At 33.4% G+C, this 5896-nt stretch overlaps 1 pseudogene across 1 annotated transcript; it reads left to right on the top strand.

The window, feature by feature from the left end:
* Window positions 1-777: 777 nt before the first annotated feature.
* LOC143602931 (protein IMPAIRED IN BABA-INDUCED STERILITY 1 pseudogene) lies at window positions 778-5381 on the top strand (annotated as a pseudogene). Its single transcript, XR_013147948.1, has 3 exons — window positions 778-1230; window positions 3746-4030; window positions 5040-5381. The product of XR_013147948.1 is annotated as a protein IMPAIRED IN BABA-INDUCED STERILITY 1 pseudogene (transcript).
* Window positions 5382-5896: the final 515 nt, after the last annotated feature.

The following is a 5896-nucleotide window of genomic DNA, read 5'->3' on the forward strand; positions in this document are numbered from 1 at the left end:
TTTATTTAAACTTTCACATGTTTTAGCCATATTAACTTCTCCAATATTTTTTTTAGGTTATTTTTGTGAAAAGCATAATCCCGAGGGTATTATGAAGTAAAATGTTTAAACTTTTGGCATGCATTAGAAAAACCAGATTCTTTCGGGTTAACATATGAGTTATCTGATTCTTTAGTGGGGGTGGGGGGGGGGGGGGTTCGGACTATAGGGTCCACAAAAATAGGATTGCAAATATATGGTTTTGAGGATAAACCCTCAAACCCGTTACCTCCTTTACTGAAATCAATCTTATCTGAATAGCATTGCGTTGGTTTCCGCTGACGAAGTTGCTTGCCCCCCATCCCATTTAATCTTACATTTGTAAAAGATTCATAACAAGGTTGGGTGTTTAAATATGCTAATCCAGAGCGCGCCACACCACTGCATACGTGTTTGTTGTTACACCTTTTTAACAGTTATTGATTTGCTTACAAAAAATATGGTTTATTAATTTTGAAAAGGTAGTTAGAGCATGCAACCAACCTACCAACAACCACCCTGATACATAGTCCCTGTCATCCCAACCTGAAGCAACCATACACTCATTGAAACTCAAATGAACCCACAATTATCGCACCCTTTTAACATAACATCTCTCTCCTTACCCAAATCACACATTTTCAAATTCACCTCCAAAAAAGGTGGGAAACCACAACCACAATTTCATCTTATTGTTACAGAAAAAAAAAACAGCTCAATTCGATAGAGATTTCCTGACATCTTCCTTCTGATTCTTCTGCCCTTGCTTGCAGGGTCTCCCCGAAATCTGTCTGTCGATACGATTGACGGATTTTGGGGGGCTCAATCTAAATCTAAATGGGCTGCGTTAGTTCCAAGAATGTTGTTAGAAATTATAACAATGCCCCTATTCGATATCCTTCGGAATCCTCATTAAAGTTACACAAACTTAACGATCGTCGTAAATGTAATAATCATGGTAATGCTTTTGAGCCACTGGAGAAGAAGATTAAAGAGGAAACAGAAGATGATCACAATAATAATAATATTAGAAAAATTGTTGTTGAATCCTTGAGTAATCAGCGTTCGGATAATAAGCATCTGAGGAAAAATAGAAGTCAAGGTGAACAGGTTGCTGCCGATGGGTGGCCAGCGTGGCTTAGGGCCGCCGCGGGTGAAGTCGTTGATGGGTGGCTGCCTTTGAAATCCGACAACTATGAGAGGTTGGAAAAGGTAAATACTTGGCTTTGGTGAAAATTCAAATTTTAAATTTTTACCTAAGTATAAAATGAAAAATTAACACACTAGAAAACGAGTCGAGTTGGCTAACTCGACTTAGGGGGTGTTTGTAATTCCTTATTTTACCTTCTTATAACTTTTCATTAAGTTAATAAGTTACAACATTATAACTTATAAAACTTTTTCTCTCGCAATATAAGCAATCCCAAACACCTTATTAATTTTTAAAAAGTTAATAAGTTATAAGTTGGTGAAAATAAGCAATCCCAAACACCCCCTTATAAACTGAATTCGTAATCAGCTCGCCTCTAACTCGAACTAATATATAGTTAACAACAAATCTTGGTTTAAAAAACAACGCAAGGTATATAGGTCTCAAAAGTAGAGCTGTAAATGACCAAGCTGATCGTGAGCTATTAAAAATCAACATGTTAAAAGCTTGAATCAAGCTAAGCTTAAACAAACGCAAACCTAAAAGTAAGTTTGTTTAATAAACCGAACGAGAGCCCGAGCTTGAGCTTTACTTGTCAAGCTCTAGATACCATGTGAGTCTAGGAGTGTTCAAAAGAATCTGAATCCGTATCCGAACTATCTGAAACTTTAAATCCGAAGTTTCGGATATCCGAATCCCGTTGCTTCTCACTGTTGCGTTGCAGGTTCTCTCTCGTCGTGTCCAGCAACTACTCATCCCGACGCCATCACCCTTTCTCTGTTCTAGTCTTTTCCTCGCCCTTGTTTACTTCAGTTCATAGATTTCATAACAATATCTTCAAACTTTTTCTTGTATGAATTATCATAGATGATTGTGAACGAGGTGTTACTGATCCAAAATATAATCAATGGGAGTGCCATTTTGAGTAAACTTTAATTGGGTCTGGATAGTAGAGAATTTTTTTTGAAATAGAATTTCGGATATCCGTTTCGCTTTCTGAATGTATCCGAAGTTCGGATATCCGGAATTTCATATACGGATTCGGGTAAAGAAATATACTATCCGAAACTTCGAATATCCGAAGTTTGGGTATCCGAAACTTCGAATATCCGATTTTGAACACCCCGTTTGTAAGTCTAAACATGATCTATATATGTGATTAATAATAATAACTATTATGTACAAAATTATGGTAAAAATAATTAAATAATACGTATTAGGGAAAAGTTAAAATGCAAATGTAGACAAAAATAATAAGTGTGAGAAGATTTGTGTCGACTAAAAAAATCTTAAAAAATAATAAAAAAATCATAAATCATATCTTAAAATAAAAAATGAAAAAATAAAAAAAAATTAAAATGTTTACCCCGTCATTCTCATTTCAAAAAATAAGAAAGCCGAAAAGACACAATGACGAAAATAAACATAAAACACACTGATAAATAAAAAAAAGATATAATAGATCACAAAATATAATACAAAACCGAACAAAATAGAACACAATGTTGAGTAATATAACAAAATATATAAAAAAGACAAAATGTTAAGGAAAAACATACAATCAATGACGAAAATAAAAAAAAACATAATGATAAATAAAAAGACGCACTGATATGTTTTCTAAACATTGTGTACTTTTTTTTTGAGAACGAGGAATACAGCTGAAACATTTTGTGTTTTTACTTTTTTGTTTTTTTATTAAACTTTGAGTTATGATGTTTTTTGATTAATTTTTCATTGTTTTTAGTGGTTTTTTTGGCAAATTGGAGATAAATAATCCCACATTTTGTGTTTTGATCGATAATAGTCTCACCTTTAAAAGTCACTATTAAAAGTCACTATTAAAGTTTTTTCCTAGTTTAAAACCGATGTTTTAGGGCTTATGATCGGAAGAATGATACAAGTCGACTAATGTAAAACTTATCTCAAAACCATTTGAATCTTCGCTTCGAGATAAGTTTTACATCAGTTGACTCGTATCTTTCTTTATTTCGATCAAAACTCTAAAACATCGGTTTGAAACTCGAAACAAAAAACTTAACGACGTTAATATTTTTTTAACGGATGACCATTGGGACAAAATAGTTGAAATGTTGGACCATTAGTATTGATTTTTAAATGTGAGATTATTATCGGCCAATACAAAAAAATAGGATTATTTATTTCCAATTTGCTTATTTTTCTTTTGCTATAAATCTTTCTCGTCATTCTCATTGTTGTCCCGCTTTGTATAATAGCTTGACCTATACGTATTATGTTATATATAATAATTGCTACGAAAATACATATAAAAATCATTATACATGTATAAAAATTAATTAATAAAGAGTTTATGATTAAACTTAAGCCAAATTCAAGTTTGAAAATCTACCTACTAGTTCATTTATTTTAATGTTAAACGAAGCCGAGAACATGCCTAGTTGCTTCATAAGCAACCAAATAAACTATAATTGCAAATGTGTATCATAAGTTTCACATATCATCCATTTTTTTCAATTAACTTTAACTAATTTCCTAGTACCTTTTGGTGTATAAATGTCATTTCACATGTTGTTTGGGCTTCTTTTATATGTGTAGATTGGACAAGGTACATATAGCAACGTGTACCGTGCTCGTGATCTTCAAACCGGTAGAATAATGGCACTTAAAAAGGTGCGGTTCGACAACTTGAACCCCGAAAGCATAAGGTTTATGGCCCGAGAAATAAAAATCCTCCGAGCGCTCGACCACCCAAACGTCATGAAATTAGAGGGCATAATTACATCAAAGCTGTCATGTACCATTTATTTGGTTTTCGAGTACATGGAACATGATCTCTCTGGACTCATATCTTGTCCCAATATCAAGTTCACTGACTCACAGGTTTGTTGCTTGTAATTACAGGTGGCAATTTAAACGGGCTCGTATTTGTGGGTTGGCAGGTCAAAATGGGTACCTTTTCGTGTTGGTCAACAGGTCGTATTCGTGGGTCGGCATGTCCAAGCCAACATAAACCCACAAATTATGTTAGACAAATTAACTCCTCGCATATCAATTAAAACTTTAAGAGTGCAATTTTACAACGGGGAATACGAATGTGTATAAAATAGTTACTTTTTAATTATAAAGTGTTTACTATGTCTTAAGTTTTTAATTTTGACATAAATTAACCAACCAGTTTAATATATGACATAAAACACAATTAAAAAAAAACACGTTACTAATATAGATTTCTTTTATTTAAAATTAAAAAATAAATAAATAAATAAATAGGTTAAACAGTGACATGAATCCGAAAATTTGCCACAAGCCTGAACTTGAAAATTGTCAGATATATTAACCTGAATGTGACAAGAAATTCTTGGGTTGACACAAACACGAACCATTTAACCCGACTCCTTTTATTCATATATAAATACTTTTAAATTTTAATATTACAATAGAAAATACATATGTATATATGTATTTTCTTAGTTATAAAATGTTATGTCAATTTATGTTTTTAAGTTTTAATTATTGACATGAATTATCTAACGAATATAATTTATGACATAAAACACGATTAAAAAATAAACGGCTTAAATAGGTTAATAATCCGTAGGGTTACCAAAATCATGGCTCATTTACCTTAACAGCTCTCAGGTTTGACTCAAAACTAACATTAACCTATTTTCACTAAATCCAATCCTGTGAATTTTATGCTGGGTTGTTTCGCGTTTTCGTGTCATATCAGGATCACACCCCTGACCCCTAGTTGGTCATAGAGGGGCGACTGACTGACAAAACACATTTTTGATTACTTGCAACCCATTTGACCCATAATTTTTCTGGATGACCCGTTAGAGAGAAAACATATACAACAGTTTACGTCCACGTTTTTTCTTTATTGCAGATTAAATGCTATATGTGGCAGTTATTAAAAGGAATGGAATACTGCCATTCGCGAGGTGTTATACATCGCGACATTAAATCTTCCAACATTTTGATTAATAATGAAGGTGTTTTAAAGATTGCGGATTTTGGTCTTGCGCATTTCTGTGATTACAGAAACAAGCAGCCACTAACGAACCGAGTGGTCACATTATGGTATCGTCCACCCGAACTTCTATTGGGGGCTACAAGTTACGGGTCATATGTTGATATGTGGAGTGTGGGCTGTGTTTTTGCTGAGCTTTTTAATGGCAGACCAATTTTAAAGGGGAGGACAGAGGTGAAAATATTTACACACTTTTGATTCACTTTAAACAAGCACAAAGCAAGATTCCGAAATAACTTACATAACCATTTGGCTTTATGTTTTTTCAAAACTCAACTTTTTGTTCTCTTTCGGTTTTGCATGTACCGAAAAAACCCAAAAAAAAAACCACCGTAAAAACCAAGAAAAAAAATTTGGTACAAAAATGAAATAATCATCTAATAAATAATTAATAAAAATTTGGGATCCAAGGTTTTCTGTTCAAGTTCATTATTTTGGTCTAACAATTTAAAGCCTAACTGCCAAAACCTAAACCAAGCAGAAGAAATTATGGAAACAATTTTTTTTTTTCCAGAGAAAATATTGATCATTTTATATATAACACAAACCGAACTACATCTGGATAATGGGTAAGCGAGCAACAAGCTGCGCCGCTATCCCCTTTTGAATCGCAAAGCCTATTCTATTAAATATAAATCCTTGGTTCCTCGGGCTCTGCGAGTCACTGTGGACCACCTTCTGCACCCGCTCCAAGAAGCGAACCGCCTCGGGAG

This window comes from Bidens hawaiensis, unplaced genomic scaffold (assembly GCF_021521415.1).
Source record: "Bidens hawaiensis isolate Kalapana, Puna unplaced genomic scaffold, B.hawaiensis_p1.1 tig00060130_1, whole genome shotgun sequence".
Classification (NCBI taxonomy): Eukaryota; Viridiplantae; Streptophyta; class Magnoliopsida; order Asterales; family Asteraceae; genus Bidens; species Bidens hawaiensis.